At 44.2% G+C, this 21,290-nt stretch overlaps 1 pseudogene; it reads left to right on the forward strand.

Moving 5' to 3' along the window:
- The first annotated feature begins 7,278 nt into the window (after positions 1-7,278).
- LOC125943697 (uncharacterized) lies at positions 7,279-21,075 on the forward strand (annotated as a pseudogene).
- The last annotated feature ends 215 nt before the right edge of the window (positions 21,076-21,290 follow it).

Here is a 21,290-nt window from a genome sequence, read left to right on the forward strand (position 1 = left end):
AGGAGGACGGTCCTACGAAGTTTCCCAGTGGAGCTCTCTATCCTCCTTACGACAACGTGCGCTACTGGGACAATGTGTGGAGAGTGGCATGCTTCGGTGGCAGTGGCATCGACCCATTGACAAAGCTTGAGGAGAAGGCTCCCTTCTATGCAGCCCAAGGTATGTTAAACGCTATTGCATGGTTTCATAGCTAGTTTTCGGTCACCTAAAGGTCACCGTTTATTTGGTGTATGTCAAAACACATGCATCAATTTCTCAGCATGAGCTGTGATAAGTAATGATACGTTTGGCTTGTCTCTACTGTGCTCTAACTCCGATTGCAATGATGCGGAGCCTGCTCTTGATCGGTGCCAGAGAAGGCATGGCTGAGCTGTACTTGCAGCTGCTTGCCAGGGCAATCTGAGGCTGGAAAAGCAAACATGTCTGCACATATTCTGTTCTAAACAAGCAAGGCGTGCAAGCTAGTGCAGGTGCCAACACAGCGCCACAATATGGAAGACACCACAACAATAATAGAAGCTGCAGGATCCACGTGACTGGAACTCCGCCTTATCTCGGTTGCACTTTCAAGTCGAAGGTGAGGGTGCCTCCAAGTGCTTCAATCTCAAGCGTGGCGCTTCTGAAAGAACCACCCGAATGTGTTCTGAGCAGTTGGTTTCGACCAGTTGAATGTACTGTTAGCTGTACATGTGTTGCTCTGCTGTAAATGCCAACATTTACAGATTTGTTGTCAAATGCACAAACGTTATGGCCGTGTTGATAATTGTGATAGTGACACCAATTATTATTTTTATTTGCATCATGTTTGGGCGAAAAGAAGGTATTTCAAATTATTCAAATACATTCTAGTGCATTGAGGTTTCTTTTGTGTTGGCTATAGTGAGCTTCATTCCTGCCAAGTTACACATAGTGTTGTTGCTGTGTTCTACTGGTGTAATGTTGCGAAATAAATTTGCAAGGGTTTATTACCAATTACTGTATGCATTTCTCATGTGCTGGGAAGTCCCTTCATGGGAAGTGTAGTAACATTCTGTAGTTTGCATTTGAATATGATGTTACAAGAACTGTTTACCGTCTTTCGAGGACCTCATTTTGTAGTCTAATAGAAACCTACCATTCGAAGTGTCAAAATGTGCAGTATAGTGGAATCTCGGTAATAAGATTTTCACAGGAACCGAAAAATAATACTTATCATCCAAACAATTGTATTATCCAAACATAATCGTATATAAGAAAAACAAATGGTATATAAGGGGAAAACGTATTATCCCGAAAAACGTATTAAGCAGAATCGTATCGGCAAATTCCACTGTGGCTTCTTTGGAATGCATAAAACATTTAACAAAATATTTCTATATGCGTAGACTCCATTAAAACTGTATGGACGGAGACAACATTGATTGCTGGATGCGCCGACAATGCAATACTGGTAAAAATGAGAAATTGGATGCGCATCGGCGTTCAGCACAAATGATTTTGTGTTAAACACTCAAATTATAACCCCAACAGCCCTCCCCAGCACCTAGTTGGCTACACAAATCAATCAATTTTTTTGGTCACCTGTAATCTCTTGTTTCCTACATGCACAATGTGTGTAGTTAATCCAAGCCTTTTGTGCAATGGTCAAGCAGGAACATTGTGGTAAGGAATGCCTACGGTGGTCTTTTGACAATGCCGGCAAGCCTTAAAGGCACAATGTATTTACAAAAATCTGAACACTCCGACTTGCACCCTACTTGCACTGTTGCGCGTCAGCATGTCAAAAGGCCATATTTGAGTGCCATCAATGCACCATTTCATTCGTCGGCACAAAAGCAAGTGGCACTTTTTAACGCTAAATGCCAATAGAAAAAAAATTATTGTATTTACATGAGTATTACGTGACTGCGCACACCCTCGAGTATGGCCAGCAAAATCTATGAATGTGAAACATCTGTAGAATGTCTGCAACATCTACTCAGCAGTTGGTTATAGTAAACTGGTACGGTATATTTTGTTTTTAGAAGACATAGGGAGCAACACAGCTTACTAAGTGCTAGCATTGCTCACATGTCACATTTTCCAAGATGGCACAGTGGCACAAGAAACCTGTGGGTTTTTCAAGCGATGCGGAAATTCAAGAACTTCTTGTAAACCCTTACTCAGAGGACCTCAATATTGATTATGAGGTTACTTGTTTATGAATAAGTCAAGGCCCCATTTTTATTCATTTACAGAGAATTGTATTCACCAAATTTTCCTTGGCTCCATAATGCACACATAAAGTCTTAAAATAACTTTCGCAGACCTGCTGTGGTAGTTTGTGGGTTCATCTTTTTTCTTTGGATATAACCTAAGATTATTTTGTAGAAAAGTTTCTTGCTATACAGATAGGTGAAGGTTATGCAGTTAAGATGGTTCGAAAGATTCCTTTTACAACTGGACTTTTCCTTCCACACAACTTTCCAGGCACTCATGTCACAGTGAGCCGTGGTAGCAGCGATAGCTGCTGGGCGGTCATTGTGGTGAACCCCATTATGCGCCGGGCCCAGGAGCTTGAACTTGCAAAGGACATCGTGTTTGTGGATTCCACGGCCTCTTGTGATGCGACCAAGTGCACGGTCACGGTGGTGCTGTCCCTGTCGCAGTACTGATCCACAATGAGCAGAGCACCGATGGCTACCTGGCAGCATTCCAGCTCCTCAAGGACAGCTATCCACTCTGCTTTGGAGGTCAACCTGTGTGTGAGGCTGAAGATACACAAATGTTTGGAAATTTTGGGTATAACAACTGGCTGTCCAGTGGCTACATGACAAGTAAATCTGCACTTATCTGTCTTCTATGTTATTATACATTTAACACACACGTGCCATTAACCGGACCAGTAGAAAAAGGTGCGTAGGCCATTGCTTAATATGCAACTTCACTCTAGTATAGCACATGAAACTGCTACGGAATGCAACTTCGCAGAGAAATGAACTCTCCTATAAAACTTCCATTACTGCTTGCTATTTCAAACAAACCTTTCTGTTTTACCATGCTCACAGTAAAGGTGTACTTGAAAGTAGTGCCAATGGCTGTGCTTGAAATGAAAGCAACAAAGAAAGTTTGCAATGGCACATGAGTGGTTGTCACGCCAAAATAACGAGCATTACTGACCATAAACCTTTCATAGAGTAGTTCATTGTGAACTTCTATATAGAAGAAATATTTATATATAAGAGAAATAAGCTCATCACAGAGCATAAAGGGAAATATTTGGGGTGTTTGCATAGCAAAGCTTCCAATTAAAAATGAGTACTAATGTTCAAGGAAACTAAACTTCTAATATCGAATCAATAGAGGATATTTTCTTCAAATAACGTGAAACACAAAGCTGGCATGGAGCTTGCTTGTAAAAAAGCGTATTTTGTAATTTGTTATTTTATAATATATTATGTGCATTTATATTTGATTTATGTGAACCGAAGAGCTTGTAAATAAAAACTGAAAGTACCATGATGATGAAAGTAATGAAGCGCAGTAAAGGCACACGATCAGATTTGTCAGGTCCAATATGTAATATTACAGTACCTTACATGAGAGTTTTAGTAAGGTGTAAATTGCATACACTAGTGCACGATACTACACTAACCGTATGGTGCTTTGCTCTCAGCACAGTGCTTACTAGTAGTGGAACCGCGTGAAACGCTAATGTCAATGGCTGCGGAGTCAATTAGATGTAAACGTTTACAAAATGCAAGGAAACCAAATGCGCACTAAATGTCAACCTTGTCTGATGTCATACTGATATTAAGTGTGTGGGGACCTTGAGCACACCTCCATCCCCACAAGTGCGCAGCACTGACCGTGATGGTACTGAGCATACTTTGCTTTTCTGCAAATGATCAAGACAATTGTAAACTATTGCTTCTTTTCCTTAAAACCTTCGTGCTCTGTGGCTTTTGAAATTACACAGTGCATATGGCTCAGCAGTGCACTCTGCCAAATCTCAGTGCTTCTGTAGCTGGTACAGCCTTTCTCATTGAACCTTTAGCCAAGGGGTTCTCGAGTCCCTCAGAGTAGCGCTGGCCCAGCTACCTGGAGCTTGACCAGGTCTGTCAGAGGAAAGGGCCCAGCCATAGATGAGGTAACGCAACACATACCAAATTTTGTAATTAGTGCATTGCTATGTAAATAGTCGGTAACTTGACCAGGTGTGCACAACGAAGAGCGAATGTGAACAGCTCTCAAGCTACAGCTCCTTGGCTAAGGACACCTTTTATAACATTCCGGGAACACTGAGGGAGGGAATGGATGCAGTTGGTGCCATAAGCCAGTGAGAGAGAAGGGGATAAGGCTTCACATGAGGCAGAAACACACGCGTGCTCATACAAACGCTGATGCACATAGGGCTGCCCGTTTCCGCTCGCTGGAAGTGCAGGATTCTCACCATCCCTAAATGCCCTTATTGTCGCCGCTGTCCAAGCAACAGCATGAACAACTTGGTGACATCTTTGCCCACGTGACATGAACGTTTGTGACAGAGGTAATGCGTAACTAGCCTAAAGCAGTGAAAATTATAACGGATCTCAGAAACAGCACCTAATTTTCACAAATAATTTGCTGTGAAAGCATCATGACGCAAACATGCAAGCATGAGTCAAGAAAAGAAGGGCCAAACAATGCAAAACAACAACTTCATTGATCCAAAACAGATGGCATCCACTGTGATAGTGCCACCATGTTTCCTTATGCAAGGCATTATGTGCATTAGTATTCAACGCTTAAGCCGGAAATCATTGTACACACGCAAAACTCCAGCGTTGTTTACATACCGGGCATGTTCAGTGCTGATGATGCAGTGCTAATGCTAAATCCTTGCATTTCCTGCTACATGATATAGTAAAGCTCTACATTATTTTAAAGGGATGCAAACATGGTTAAAGTCCAAACGTCCAACTCAATTGTTAGGCTGCATAAAGGCGAGGCATCCGTATTAAAGGAATTGAAGCTATTCAGCAAAACTTTAATCCATGTGCTCACTCAGCAACCGTTGTCTTTGCACATCCACTCTGGCTTTCTTGCGAGAGAATCATTGGAACTGTCACCGATTACATTACAGTTCAATAAGTGTTGTTCTCCCTTATATGTGAACAGAAGCAAATATTTGAAAATTACTAGTAGAGAACTCTTGATAAAATATGCATTGAAAAGCATAGTTTTAAGTAGTTCTCTACTAGTAATCATTGTACACACGCAAAACTCCAGCGTTGTTTACATACCGGGCATGTTCAGTGCTGATGATGCAGTGCTAATGCTAAATCCTTGCATTTCCTGCTACATGATATAGTAAAGCTCTACATTATTTTAAAGGGATGCAAACATGGTTAAAGTCCAAACGTCCAACTCAATTGTTAGGCTGCATAAAGGCGAGGCATCCGTATTAAAGGAATTGAAGCTATTCAGCAAAACTTTAATCCATGTGCTCACTCAGCAACCGTTGTCTTTGCACATCCACTCTGGCTTTCTTGCGAGAGAATCATTGGAACTGTCACCGATTACATTACAGTTCAATAAGTGTTGTTCTCCCTTATATGTGAACAGAAGCAAATATTTGAAAATTACTAGTAGAGAACTCTTGATAAAATATGCATTGAAAAGCAAAAAATACTGAATTCATCTTCCGAATTTCAAATATTCTCATACCCTTAGAAAATATAGATTGTGACATCCCTAGCAATCGTCGACAATATGATGCGAGTCCGTAGTATTGCACTTCATATCATACGTTTGCTGACTATATTTCACTGCTTGCCAGGCACCGCAGGTCATCATGGCAGACAATTCAAGTGCAGAGAAGGCCGCGTTGCAGCAAATGTGGCCAACAGCAAGGCAGCTTTTGTGCCATTTCAACATGGCACAGGCCAAGTGGCAATGGCTTACAGCTGCCAACAACCGCATAGGCAAGGACCAGAGGCATCAGCTAATGTCTGCCTTCCAGAAGACGTTTCTTCAAATCCAGTTCTCATTGTAAGACATGTGCCTGTGTGATATTTTATAAGACACCTACCCATTGTTAAACTGGGGCAAGTATGGCCACTTCATAAAGCTAGCTGAGTGTAGAGTTTATTTGAAGTGGAGTGCCATTTTTTTATAATGCGCTAGCATTCTTTGGGAATTTCATGTGGCTTTCCGTTATATGTGCTCCATGTATATATCTACGTATCTGTGTTTGTATCTAAGCGTTTTCCCGCCTGCCTAGGTCACTGGGTAGCTCCTGGTCGAATGGTTAGCACATTGGGCTGCTGTGCTGAGATAGCAGTGTTCGAAACCTACTGTCGAACAACTTGGATCACTGAATATGTGCCAATGTGTATGTATGTGCTGCTCTTCATTGAACATATTTCATATCGACATGGGTCACAGTAGATGCGGGCCAAGTTAGGTACCACTGTTCGAAGAAAATCTTTGATGCCGAGTTGGAGCACTGAGCTATGTTCTACTCGGTCTGTGCTGGTCTTCAGCCAACCTCTTTGATGCTTACTTGGGTCACTGGCTATGGTGCCAGTAGGTGTGTGCCACTCTTCAATGAATGTCGTTGATGCCAACTTGGGTAAGTAGGTATGTGCCACTGGGAATAGGCCGCTCTACAATGACAGGAAAGATCCCTTAAATTTATCTGATGCTGAGCAGAATCAAACCCATGTCACACGGGTTCCTCAAGGACAGCAACCCAACATATTAGCAGGCTGCGCCACAAATGCACTGCGTATGTGCCACTCTTCAGTGAACCTCTCGCCAACTTGGATCACTGAGTGTGTGCCACACAGTGTGTGGCAAGCGAGGGAACAATTCTCAGCCGTTGCAGGCACCGGCACATCATGCTTCTCGTCTAGAAGGCTCCACGCAAACTTTTTGCAGCGCTACCAAAGGCGCAGTGGGTTCAGAAAGAAGCTTGAAGGAGGAGCCCAGTTGCCACATCACGCATTTCTCAGCACTCGCAAGCACTGGCGCGCCATGCATTTCGGAGGCCACGTGCAGGCTCCGCGGCCATAGTGCTAGATGGTGCCGAGTGTTCTTAGGGAAGCGCGAAAGAGAAGCCCTGCTGCAGTACACCGCCTCATACATAACTCATTTCGATGGTGCCAATAGGTTGTGTCACCATATTGATTAGCGCTAACTCATTACCGTCGACAATCACCGTGAGATGGATCCTGCCGCACTTTTTTTAATGTTGTGGAAAGCAGTAATGAGCAAAAGTGAAAATATGAATCTGGGCAGATCTCTCATTGAAGCATTCTTGACTGTGTGTAGGTCATGTATGCTGATACTGCAGAGAAGCTGAAAGCTGCCACAACTGAGCTGAGGGCCCTGCCCCAGAAGGCCTTCGTTGGATCGAGTTGAAGGTTTCTTGAGAAGGCAGGAGGAGTGGGTCCTTCTCTTCCGCACTAACATCATGACACATGGCCACAACACAAACTTTGCAGAAGCCACTATTAGAGTACTGAAGGACATAGTCCTGAACAGAATGGAAGCATTTAACGCAGTGGCATTAGTAGACATGGTGGCTGTGGTGTGGGAAAATTATTTTGAGCCGCATCCTCCAACATGCCCACGGCCGTATTGCCAATCACCAACTGGTATACAAGCGGCTCCTGTCCAGGATGCCAGATGGTACGGCCGACAAAGTCTAAATGGTGGCCAACGGACTCTACACTGTGCCAAGTGCCTCATGTTATGATATAGCTTATCAAATTTTGGCCGACATTGGCATGTGCACATTCTCTTTTGGCAAACAAGGCGCCTTCTGCAAGCACCAGGCTGTTGTGCACACTAATGCTCCTCCACTGAGCACGGAAGACAGGCACCAACTGGGCAAGCGGGCCTTGGGCGACAAGTGTCCCTCCAGGCAATATTTCATGCCATTTCAGGGAGTGTGGAAGGTGCCAGATGATGACAGCTGTGCTTCACAAGGTCCAAGCACCCCTCAGGCCAGCTGCTCGTCTGAAGGTCTTGTGCCTTCCTCACCACCTTTGACACCACCTGTAGTGCAGGAGCCTGACGAAGTCCAGCTTGCTCAAGTAACACAGGCCCCTTAGCATTTCTATTCAGTGCAGATTACTTTTCAAGCAGAAAGGTTGCCATCATCGGGCTCTTTACATGTTGTGTTGTAAAATGTTACAGCATGTTCTTACTATGTCAAACACTTCACATAATACTTGTGCTTGAAGGGTCTTTCCACGCCAACTGTCCCCACTATGGCGTTCGAAAAAAATCATTTCCTTGCAAAAAATTTTTAATGTACACGTATATAAGCATTACTTGCACAGTATTCTGCGAAAATACTTTGAGCGGAAAAAATGTTTGGGCATGTGAGGGCCATTTGAATTTCAAGAAATGGTGGAACACTAGGTGCAAAAAACAAATTTGCCAAAAATCGACTGCTTTGCGCTTTCTTTCAAAATTTGCGTTTTTGCGTTGTCTCAACATTCTTCTTTCATTATAAAACAGTTTCATAAGATGACTGTTTTTTTATTTCTTAGCACCGTGTTAAAAATGCGCAAGTTATAGTGTTTTAGAGAATTTTTTCACAGAAAGTGGTCAGGGAAGATAACCTGGAATAACTTTTCTAGAAATTTCCCTAAAACGTACTATCTTCTAAAATTTTATTTTCACCTATGTTCAGCGCATAGGCTCTAAAATAAAAGCGTGAATTTTACAGAAACGTTATTTTTGCCTATGTTTAGGTGTTGGTAACACACTAAGGTGGTCCATGAAAAAATCAGAAAAGCGGATATATTTGAGAAGCGCAACAACTTTCGCTACAGAAATTTTTATCAAATTAATTTGCGTTTCTATCAAGAAAAAAATTTTTGAACTTGAGTCTCACCATTGCATTATTTTGGTTCGTGCTTTGGCTTCACCTGATAGCATGTTGGCAGGAAATACAAACCAACTGAATATGGTGGTGTATCCATAGCATGTGGTTTTCGGTTCTTTCTTTTATACTATATTTTTGTATATTACATAGAAATGCGATTTCAAACATAACTAAAAATCTTAACAGTATCGTTGGCTTGAATACCCCAATGCCCCCATAATAAACAGCTGTACTTATTGCATGCTGCTCTCACAATCAGTTGGCTTAAGAAGACAAGAAGTTTCAATCATGAGGCTTTGCTGGCTAGAGAAGCAAATGTGCCAACCGAGCGAAGCTCACCACTTCGCATCATGACGCAAAAGTGGCGCTGCAGTCAGCAGAACAGTTCCCAGTGGTGCATGTCGTCTGGTACTTGTGGCAGGCGGCGTGCAACAAATTAAGAACGCCGAGTGAAAAACTGTCATCTGTAACCGTCAGTTTGTGCAATGAGGCGATGCAAGTTTCTGTTATTGCGTGTTTAGAAGTTGCTAAAGTATGTTGAAGCTTCTACGACAAAAAGTTGAGCAGCATGGTCAGCGGAAGCTAATCTCCGATGTCAAAAAAGCAGAGTCCGCACCAAATAGTGGCGGTATTTCTGCGTCAAAGAAGATCAACAAGCACACTTATTTCTTTCCTCTGAACTATAAATTACAGCAGGGGTCTAAAGCAGCATGGTTCTCAGCGCCGACAAGAGCAGCAGCGGACACTAATTGTGAGTGAAGGACGCTTTTAGGAACAGCTTCTCAAGCGCGACTTCAGCCATTTTGTCGACTAAGAAAGGTTTAACAAAGGTGCAGTAATATGGTGCTTCCGCTCATCTTTATAATATGATGCCCGAGAAAATAGGAGCGAACTTTAATAGGGACTGTGGTCACACACTGATTAGGACTGCAAACTGTCGGAGAGATCAGAGCAACAAGCTGCGAATGAACCCTGCGCAAATTACAACGTCAAGATTTCTGTGCCGGCTCTTGCAGAGCTTGTCATCACGTACGCGTTGCATCATGCTCGGTCACCTGACCTGGAAGTGGAAGGTTCCATGGTAGCTGAATTTTCTCTTTGAGCAAAATTTGTTTTTATTATCACGCTCAATAAATTTCGACTGGATGCGTGTGAATTTTTGTGCAAGGAACCGACGGCTGCATCCTATAACTCTGCAGGAACGTTCGCTTGTTCTGAAATATAGGAAATATTGCCATCTACGGCATAAACGATTCTGAGGATGCATCACTAAGTTATAGGAAAGGCAAACGACAATTAATTACATGGGCGCTGTAAATTCAGCACCAAGTGCAACATCCTTGCTCCAAACTGAGTTCTTACCAGCCATGATGGCTGGGTGGTTATTGTGTTGCTGATTATGAGGTCATTGGCTCGTTTATCTGCCATAGCGGCCTCGTTCTGAGTGAGTCGGAATACCAAACGCTCGTGTAATTAGGTTTAGACCCACGTTAACGACTCTCGGGTGGTGCAAACAGCATTCCGGAATGCCCATTGTGCTGTCTGTTACAGCTAGCCCATGTGTTTCTGGACGTTGAGACTTATTTGATTCAAACAATAATTGGCTGCATCAAACCTACGATAAGGCTACTCCACTAGTTCGCAGCCAAAAACTTCAAAATAACTCTGCAGTTTTTCAAAACCGCTAAAACTGTAGTGACAGGTTCTTCCATAGAAGCTAAAGAAAATAGTTCCAGCATCTGGTATTTTTGGACAATAGCACAATTACTCATACAGCATTCCTTGCACTTCACAGAATGGTATTGGAAGCATGCATCATAGCTGAAATCAGTGGCAGCAATATGTCCTCGAGCTTGCATTTTGTCTTCCCTGCGTGCACACTCTCTAGCCTACGTACGGAGACGACATGCGCCACTGGGAACTGTTCTGCTGACTGCAGCACCACTTTTGTGTCATGATGCGGAGAAGTGGTGAGCTACGCTCGGTTGGCACACTTCCTTCTCTAGCCACCAAAGTCTCATGGTTGAGACTACTTTTCTTCTTAAGCCAACTGATTGTCAGACCAGCATGCAATAAGTACAGTTGTTTATTACTGGAGGCCAGTGGCGTAGCCAGAAATTTTGTTCGGGGGGGGGGGGGGGGGGCTCAGGTTGCAGCGCGGCCTCCCCCTTGTAGAATTTGTCGAGGGATCAAATGCATTTATAATAACTGCATTGCCAATTTGATTGTATATTAGATGCTGCAAACGAATTATTGAACGCTATGCACTGTCCATTAAAATATGTATGTTTTCATAACAGAATATATTCGTATGCCCCAAAAATTGTGGCAGAAATGACTGATATCAATGCTTCTGTGTTTTTTTTGTCTAATTAATAAGTAAAGAAAACATCTCTATTGACCCTTTTCGCGGAGCAGTTTGTTTTAGAGAAACGAGATGGCGCTCACGGCGGCGCACCATACCTCCCCTCAGCGACCGCGCACGAATACGAAACCATTACCGATTCTACCTTGCTTCTGTGCGATCAGCTGTAGGAAATGCAACTGAGTTTTCGCTAACACACTGTGCTCCAATTATGCTAGATTGAATAATGTGGATTGAAGACGCGTGCAGTAGTTGGCTGCAAAAATAGTGACTGTTATGTTAAGGAATAGAATGAATCTGTGTGGCGAAGTTCGCGGACCGCTGCTGCAACTGTCCGAACGTGTTACCGGCACTTCGTTATGTACGGCTTTCCTCGAGGATACAGAAATTTTCTCATCCACCAGCCTTGTATCCCTAACCTTTAAAGAAAGGGCTTCATCCCGAGAACGTCGGCAACAGTGAGTACCACTCGTTAAACAATGACAAAAGGAGTAGCGCCGCTTCCTGTCATAGTAAGTTTCGCGCACGTTATCTGTACACATCTGTCCAAATGGCAGGAAAACTTACGCCCACTCTATCGCCGACGTATCAAGAATAAGTGAATGGACGCACACTTGAATATATGCGCACTGTATACACACAATAAATGACGGACTACACCTATGGCGCACCAATGGTCGAAGCTGAATGTTTCGTGACGGTCCACAAGAGTAAGCAAGTTACTAGCTGTAATATATATTTTCTACAAGGTATTACAATGTACAATATAGCTACGTTTCAAGCCTTGTGCGCAGCAAGAACAAATCTATCGGATTCGGAACTGAGCACACCCGCGAGCGATTAGGCAGAAAATAATCAGATAGTGGCCGCACCGAGGAACTTCACTGAGTCAGAAACTGACAAGCCACTGCTTCAAAATATTTGCCGAATAAAGAACAAAGAGCAAAACACACTAATCCTGACTGAATTCATAATCGCAAAGCTTGGAATGCATATTTAGCCCCGCTTTTAGAAGAAGCACCATATAAACTGCCTGCGCCGTTTGGACATAGCTCAATCAGCTCCGAAAGAGCTTTTGCATGTTCTCTCAAGCTGTGATCAAAGCTTTGTGTCGTCCACCTAGTCACCATCTACGATATCTCCGAAAACAGAGGTTTTCTAAGCCGCGCCGGCATCATACACTTCCATTGTAAACAAGGAGGCAACGGAGGCAGTTGAGGCAAGCAATGGACGCGTCACCACGTGATCAAATATGGCAGCGCCCACGGGATCGCCGCGAAAAGGGTCAATATTAGTTCGAAACCAGCCAAGCAGTGCATGCAGCTTATATGAAAAACGTAAAGGCCATGAAATGAATAAGTTGAGGACAAATATTTTGATGAATCTTTGTCATTCAAGAACCTTCTTTACATTTTTTCTACATATGCAACTGGCCAGGAAGAAACCTCAATGACGCTATCCCTCGTTGCAATCGATTGCGCAGGAGCAGCTGTAATTCTTCGTGTATTGTAATTACACCGAGATAATACTCACAGCAGTGAGTACAAATAAAAAGTGGGAGTTCTGCAAAGTATATATTAGAAATGCGAAGATAGAATGGAATATACAAAGGCGAAGATGCAACTCGCTAAACGGCAAAAAAAGGGTCGCTGGAAACAAAGTTCACTGCTTGTATACACAAAACCTCACAGAAAGATATTTAAAAATACGTATGAGTCTCCAATAAATCTACGTATTTAAGCAAACGTCAGTGTATATAATGCGTCAAATACGACAAATAAACATGTTGCTCAGTCACAGATAGTAAACTTTGAGCACAAAAAGACAGATGATCCTGGCAAAAACATAACTATGATCGCAGAAATCGTGATATGTACTTGGGCCATGCAGCGGTCGCGACAGTGCCATGTGGGTAGAATAATAGAGGAATAATGCACAAATCAGTACGAAAATGTGTAATTTAACTGCGTGCACAACGCCAACAATTATTCTGCACCCAAAATTAAAGGAGGGTATTCCTTCGTTTCAAAAAAGAAATAAAAGCAGGTAGCTGAAAAGGAAAGAAAAGGACAAACGAAGGCCACAGATGATGCGGTAAGTTGAACTATACCCAATATCCGAGTGTTTTTGGCGAACGCCGCATGGGCCGGGCTTTCAATGAGCAAGGTCGGTCAAAATTGGTTATTGGTATCCTCGTAATTTTTGTATTCGCGTGATAATTGTGATCATGATGCTAACTGCTAGAATAAACGGCGAAAATTTCTGCGGTTTTAAAAGTTAATTAAGAACTTATGGACCTGAAGGAACAGTGCTTTTTACTTGCATTGATTTTTTCTGCTTCGCTATCTAAAGGACAAACTTCTCTCGGCGGGAAAGTTGAGCGAAACGGTCACGTTGATGCCGACGTCTCTGTGGGTGTATAGAAGCGCCAGCCTAACCATGCGTTCCACAGACATTGTAGAGCGCAAGTAGTTTTTTAGTAAACTCTTGTTAAAAAATATTCTCTCTGCGCTGGCAGTGGTCACTGGAAGGGTGACTAGAAGCTGCAGCAGTATTTACACATTTACATAGAACCTGCTGTCGCAGTGAGAGATGGGCATCTATTCCGGTGCTAAAACCTAAAACACTCCCTTGATGTCGTTGGCATACTTGTTTACGTACCTTGCAGGAGTAGTAGGCTGTTCGATTCCAGCGATGTCCGTCGTTTCGTCAGGAAGTATGGAGAAGCAGCCTGCTTTTGAATCTAAGCTTTCTTTGATAATGTCACCACAAATTTCTATAATTTGGTTTTGTGCGTCTGGGCTTAAATACGAGGCAATACTGGGGCAACTTTCCAAATGGTTCTTCAGATATGTATCTCCACAATCAGCTCGCATGCGAAGAAGCACTCTGAAAATGCCTGTATTTTCAGCAGGGGCATTGCTTAAATCCATAGGGCCCCTGTCCCTGTGGCCCCGGAGAGCCAGATCTTGTCGCCCGCAAAAAAAAAAAATCCTCAACAATAGGCCGTTCACTTTCTTCTGTTTTCTCATATTTTACTTTGCCTGCCCTGGTCCAGCTGATCAATCACATTGGGCGCGCTTCCTGAAAATGTTTGGAGAAAATTATCAGCTGCTAGCTGACAGTCACGGTGATATTTAGTATTTTCGTGTGTGTGGGAGATTGCGAGCGCGCGCTTCCATTTATGGAACGGCTTGGACACGAGCGTTCCAGTGCGCGCATGTTGGCTCAAGTTTATAAGAACGTTAACGCCATAAAGTTCTAGGATTGAAAATCTTTTAAAGCATGCCTTTGGAAATGTCAGCGCACCTTTCGCGTCAAAAGTTTATGAGAACTTTATACCCATAAAGTTTCGTAATTGAAATCCATGCGCTCAGTATATTCCGCGGCCGCTGCGAGATGCCGCAACGCGCCCGCTCGCTATCGAAAAGCCGTTGAAAGTTTGTGCTCGGATGGGGCTCCTTGCGTTACGTGACCCCAGGTGCAAGGGCGTTGTCACGAAATCCAGCCCGAGTTCGCAATGTTAGTGCCGAAATGTCTTTTCGAGCGTGAAAAGGACATTGTAGACAAAATCCAGAATGATTGCCGGCGTCGGTGGTAGTTTTGGTCGGCGGTGCATGCCAGCACGAAAAAATTTCGGGGGGGGCTGAAGCCCCATCAGCCCCCCCCCCCCCCCCTGGCTACGCGCCTGCTGGAGGCATTGGGGTATTCAAGCCAACGATATTGTTAAGATGTTTACTTATGTTTGAAATCGCATTTTTATGTAATATGCAAACAATACAGTATGGAAGAAAGAACCAAAAACCACGTGCTATGAATACACCACCATATTCAGTTGGTTTGTATTTCCCGCCAACATGCTATCAGGTGAAGCCGAAGCGAGAACCAAAATAATGTAATGGTGGGACTCAAATTCAAAAATTTTTTTCTCGATAGAAACGCAAATTACTTTGATAAATATTTCTGCAGCGAAAGTTGTTGCGCTTCTCAAATATATCCACTTTCTGCAGATTTTTTCATGGACCACCTTAGTGTGCTACCAACAACTAAACATAGGCGAAAATGGCGTTTTTGCCAAATTCAGGCTTTTATTTCAGAGCCTGTGCGCAGAACATAGGTGAAAATAAAATTTTAGAAGATAGTACGTTTTAAGGAAAGTTCTATAAAAGTAATTCCAGATTATCTTCCCTGACTGCTATTTGTGAAAAAAATTCCCCAAAACGCTATATTTTCATATTTTTACCTCAGTGCTAAGGAATAAAAAACATAAAGTTATCTTATGAAACTGTATCATAATGAAAGAAGAATGTTCAGACAACAAAAAACAAGAATTTTAAAAGAATGCGCAAAGCCGTCGATGTTTGGCAATTTTGTTTTTTGCACCTAGTTTTCCACCATTTCTTGAAATTCAAATGACCCTCACGTGGCCGAAAAAATTTTTCCGCTGAAAAAATTTTGGCAAATTACTGTGCAAGCATGCTTTTATGCGTGTAAATTAGTTTTGTAATTTTTTGAAAGAAGTGATTTTTCTCGAGCGCCATGGTTGGTACAGTTGTCGTGGAATGACCCTAAACTGAATACATTAAATTCGACTACAGTTTATTCGATCCTGACTGAAGGTCCTCGTTGGTGCCTGTATGGGCCCAACTTTTCGTTATTTCAATCTTAAAATTGCCCTTCGCTGGATAATCCGAACTTGGCTGGTCAGCATGCGTACGCATGATCCCATTAGCAGAAGCACCTGTCTTGGCGGCGTTTAAAGTAAAGTAATTGCATCGAACATGTATCCCGCCCAAAATGCCTATCTTTGGCTTGCCACAGAAAGACTTTAAAGCAAAAATGGTAGCTGACATGAATTAATACAGTATTTACCTGATTCTAATGCACGTGTCCTTTTTTTCTCAATTCGTCTGAAAATTTCTTGTGGGGTGCAATTTCCTATAAAACCAAGACCATTCGCGGCATTTGCAACAGCCTACTGCCAGAGCCAGCCTAGCCAGCATCATCGCCGTGCCACAAGATGGCGACAGAAATAACTTCTCACACAGCATGATGACCACATTCCGCTTTCAGTCTGATTATGATAGGACGTTGAAATGACAAGTTGTTTGCCATATTAAGCTAGTGGCAACAGGCCGAGTCATGAGTTATTGGCATTCCGGAAAATTTCACGCATCACAGGAAAAATAAAAAATAAAAATAAATTGAAAAATAAATGGAATCATCAGTGTCATATTTGCTGTCAAGTTTACTGTGTGTGAGCCATAAGTGCACAGTAAAGACAAAATGAAACTCCTCATTTGTTTCAGCTTATCTACGTCGGAACCGTTGCCTGGACTGAGTAACTTTTGTGATAGTAAAAGAAATGTGCAGTTTCCTTGGTGGGAATTATTCTGGGAGTCATTTGTTTCGTTTCAACACCTTTTGCACAGGGCCAAGAAGATGCCTACCAGAGCCTCGAGGTTCATTTACGGCGCGTGCACGCCCTGAATGAACACGATCCTGCTTACCTCGAGATCCTGCAGGGCCTTGGAGATGAGTTGGACCGTGTGCAGAATGGAGGCCATGCAGCTGGGCTTATGCTGGCCTTCAAGGCAACCGCTGCTGCTAGGAGGCGCAAGGTACGTCGAGTACGGCTGCAACCGACGAGCATTGCCAGACATCGGCTAAAAGGGTGCCTGCAGGACACCTATCCGCTGATCCGTCTGCTAAGAAGCCAAAGAGGAGGTCCGATTCCCTCCAGCAAAACATCACTCAGAATGTACCTAGTGCAATGCTACACTGAAAGGTACCAGCCTCCAGCTAGGCGGGTTCTATGACGGACCTCAGATCAGTATCACTACCTCTCTGTCTACATGAACTGAGTTCAGAGTCAAGCACCTCTACGCTTGCTTCTCTCCACAGGAACGAAGCAAGGCTACATCACAGCGCTCTGCTTACTTGGACAAAAAAAGCTTCCTTTGCATCAGAACTTAAAATTCAGCACCAGTGCGTTTGAATGAGCATAAGGCTGAGGACATTAGCATAAAACTGTAATAGCTCCCCTGCTGAAGTTACTGAAAAGCAACAATTGTACAATTGTTCAGATAGCTAAGATAGATCAGATAGATCCCGTGGTTCAATTTCGAGAATCCCAGCGAGTGGCCGCAATGGATTCTTCAATTCGACGATTACAGCTTCGTTTCCAAACTTTGCCGAGCTACTGACGAGGTGAAAGTCAGAACCCTTTTGTATACTATGGGCTCGCAAGAAGCTAGGCGGATCCTCGATACGCTAAGCTTAGAAGCAACAGAATGGGCATGCTTCGATACCGTCAAGGAGAAGTTCAAGGCGTATTTTGTACATCCACCCAACAAAGTGTATGAAAGCGCCAAGTTCCACCGCCGAACTCAAGAAGAAGGCGAAGCAGTCGACAGCGTCGTCACTGCTCTGCGTAAACTTGCTAAAAAGTGCGATTACGAATAAAATGACGTTGAGGATCGCTTGGTGTTTGACAGTTTCGTCGTCAGACTCAGTGACTCTGCGCATTCCAATAAGCTGTGCCGTAGCACCAAAGTAACGTTTGCATACGCAGTCCTGCAAGCTTGTATTCACGAGGATGCACTCAAGGCATGTGCCGCAGTGTTCAAAGGTGCCGGTCAGTATTCTCCGTATCCGCAATGCACAGAACATAGTGCTCCGCTGTCCGAAGCAAAGTTCAGGCAGCGTTGACAGTCTCAACCACGTACATCGAAAAAGGGGGCGACGAGTAAACCTCCAAAGTACGAGGTGTCAGCCCAAACAAGAAGTTCACGATACTGTGGTCATTCACTGCATCCAAGACCTGAATGTCCTGCTCGTCAAACGAAGTGTCACAACTGAAATAGAGAAGAACACTCTGAGAGCGTGCGCCAATCGAAACGGAATGGCAACACCGTCGATCTACACCCCGTCTCGTCAAACAGAAACACCAACACAGCGAAGTTTGTTCGCGTGGTGGTGAACGGTCATGAGAGACTTTTCAAGGTGGACAGAGGTGCAGCCGTCACGGTCGTCTCTTGGGAGTTTCCTGGCGTTCCTAAGAAACTGCGCAAGCCTGATAAAGTTCTCACAGGACCAGGCAACACACGTCTAGACATCATGGGTGTCTTCCAAGCAACTCTCGGGTGGAAATAAGAGTCTACACTTGCGGCCTATCTGCATTTTACGATGTCAACAGCCTCCTTTTTGGGCTTTCCAGCCATCACGGTACTCAGAATCACCACGTTCATTGACCCCATCACTGTGGAGAAGCCTGCTTTTCTGCCAGGCGACCTCTCTGAAGGCCTTGGAGAACTCAAGGAGCATACACCATCAAGCTGTGCCCAGATGCGCAACTATTTTCACTTAGCGTTCTAAGTTGCCTCTTCATGACACAGTAAAGAAGAAGCTTCAGAAAATGGAATCGCAAGGTGTGATCCGCCATGTAGACTCTCCGACTGAATGGTGCTATGGCATCGTCGTTGTTCCTAAGCCATCAGGGGGCTACCTAATTTGCATAAACCTGATAAAACTGAACCAGTCCTTGCTTCGCGAACATGTGCTTCCATCAGTTGAAAGCATCTTGGGGAGCATAAGCCAAGGTAAAGAGTTCTCCAAACTCGATGCCACTGTGGGATTTCACCAGGTGAAACTATCAGATAAAAGTCAAAAACTGACTACCTTATCACCCCTTTCGACCGATACTGCTTTTAACACCTTCCATTTGGTATTTGCTCCGCACCAGAATACTACCATTGGCAAATGAGTCGCGTCTTGGAAGGGATGGACGGCATGGGAAACATAATAGATGACATCCTGGTCTTTGGATGAACGAAGGAAGAGCATGATTGAAGACTAGAAAATATTTTGCAACGGCTTAGAACGGCTGGAATAAAGTTGAACAAAGCAAAGTGCATTTTCACCATGCCCAAAGTGAAGTTTTTGAGTGTAGTGGCAGGCTGGCGACAGAATCTCGCCTGACCCAGACAAGATCAGCACCCTGAAAAATGTGCAGGCACCCTCGGATGTCAGTGGCGTGAGAAGGCTGCTTCGAATGGTTTACCATGTGGGCTGTTTTCGACCAAACCTGTCGCAGATTACTACACCAATCTGACAGCTTCTCTTAAAAAACAGTTCTTGGTATTGGGGGCCGGACCAACAGAAGGCTTTCCAAAGCATAAAGGATGCACTTACGGATGTCACTGCTATGTATGACCCAATTCTTCACACCACGGTATCAGCTGATGCCAGCTCATAAGCACTAAGCTGGTGTCAGCTTAGTGCTGCTCCAGGACCAACCGTCGGGCGAAAGACGTGCCATTGCCTACATTTCAAGGTCACTGTCACTTACCGAATTGAGGTACAGCCAGAGTAAAAAAGAGGCCCTCGCGGTGACATGGACAGTAGGAAGATAGACCAATTCGTCAGGGGCATAGTCTTTGACACAGAGACTAACCACAGGCCACTGATTACGTTACTGGGTAAGGCAGAGCACGACATGATGCCGCCACGCATTCAAAGATTTCGCATGCGGCTCGTGCGCTACCAGTACAATGTATTGTACATGCCAGGAAAACTCTTGGATACTGCGGATACCCTGTCGCGTGCTCTAAATGATGCACCAAAGAGAACTCAAGACACAGACTGCCTTGAGGGAGAGGTTGCAGTTCTGCAAGTCACAGAAGCTATGGCGATGACCGTCGATACACTCCTCAAACACCAGCAAGAAGATGTTGTGTGTGTGTGTGGGTCTTCTCAAATTGTGCAAAGATGGCTGGCCAGACCATCCATCCAAAGTACAACTACTGCACGACTACTGGAAAGAGCGAGGCCGCTTATCGGTCGTCAAAGGACTGCTGCTGAAAGACTGCGGAATTGTGGTTCCTAAGTCACTCCAAAAAGCCATGCGGCTCAAAATTCACGAGGGAGATCAAGGTATCAGAAGATGCAAGGCTCTGGCTCAGTGTGGTGAATCAGTGTGGTGGCCCACCGTCACCAGCCAAATAGAAAAACTGGTGACTGGCTGCGTGGACTGTGCGCTAACAAGAGTTCAGCACAGTGAGTCTCTCATGTCTACTCCTACACCCGGTGGCCCCTAGGAGCGGGTAGGCGTGGATCTCTTTGAGATCAAAGGCAAACAATATCTGATCTTAGTCGATTACTTCTCGCAGTTCCGGGAAGTTATAAGCCTGTCTTCTATAACGTCTCAAGTTGTGATATCAGCTATGAAGAGCTGCTTTCCTCGTTTTGGAGTCCCGTCAGTAGTGGTCTCCGACAATAGGCCACAGTTCTCTGCTGAGGCTTTTGTTGCTTCTAGCAAGGCATACGGTTTCTCACACATCAATTCACGTTCGCGTTATCGACAAGCACCAGCAAGCACCGTAAAAGATATGTTCTTGAAAGCACAGGACGTCTACCTGGCTCTTCTGACATATATACACACACCAGGAGTAACAGGCCAAAGCTCAGCTGTTAATGGGCAGGCGTTGGAAGACAATTCCTAAACCAAAAAGGGCACGGATTCCAGAATGGCCGTCTGTGCCCAAAGTTCGAAAGAAGGACAGGGCTGCCAGGAGAAAGCAAGCACGTAGCTTCAACAGGCATCATGCTGTTCGAAAGTTGCGTCCCTTGGTTCCAGGACGTACAAGATGTGTGGGTACAATACATTCTTTGTGTCACCAAAGTGCTAAGCCGGGCGCAAAGACCTCTGTCGTACGTCATTAAAACACCATCAGAAGTGATCCAGAGAAACAGGAGAGACCTGGTGACCTTTGACCCGAAGCCAAGTGACAGTACCCTGTCTCCCTCCGAAGACACAAATGCAGAGCCAATGGGCACATCAACACAAGGAGTTGAGGGATCGTACTGAGTATTCCTACCGTACTCGGTCTGGCCAAATTGTGAAGAAGCCCGAAGGGCTGGACTTGTAATCTCCCCATGCCTTTCAGGCTCAGAAGGGGGAAATGTAGTGACCCCTCGTGAAAGAACTGTTAACTTACGTGTCCACGGTTACGTAACCTACGGAAGATGGTGCAACCCGTCCGTATGCACCGGAAGATCATGCATGCCTGTTGTGTGGAAAGA

Source organism: Dermacentor silvarum, chromosome 1 (assembly GCF_013339745.2).
Source record: "Dermacentor silvarum isolate Dsil-2018 chromosome 1, BIME_Dsil_1.4, whole genome shotgun sequence".
NCBI classification, from domain to species: domain Eukaryota; kingdom Metazoa; phylum Arthropoda; class Arachnida; order Ixodida; family Ixodidae; genus Dermacentor; species Dermacentor silvarum.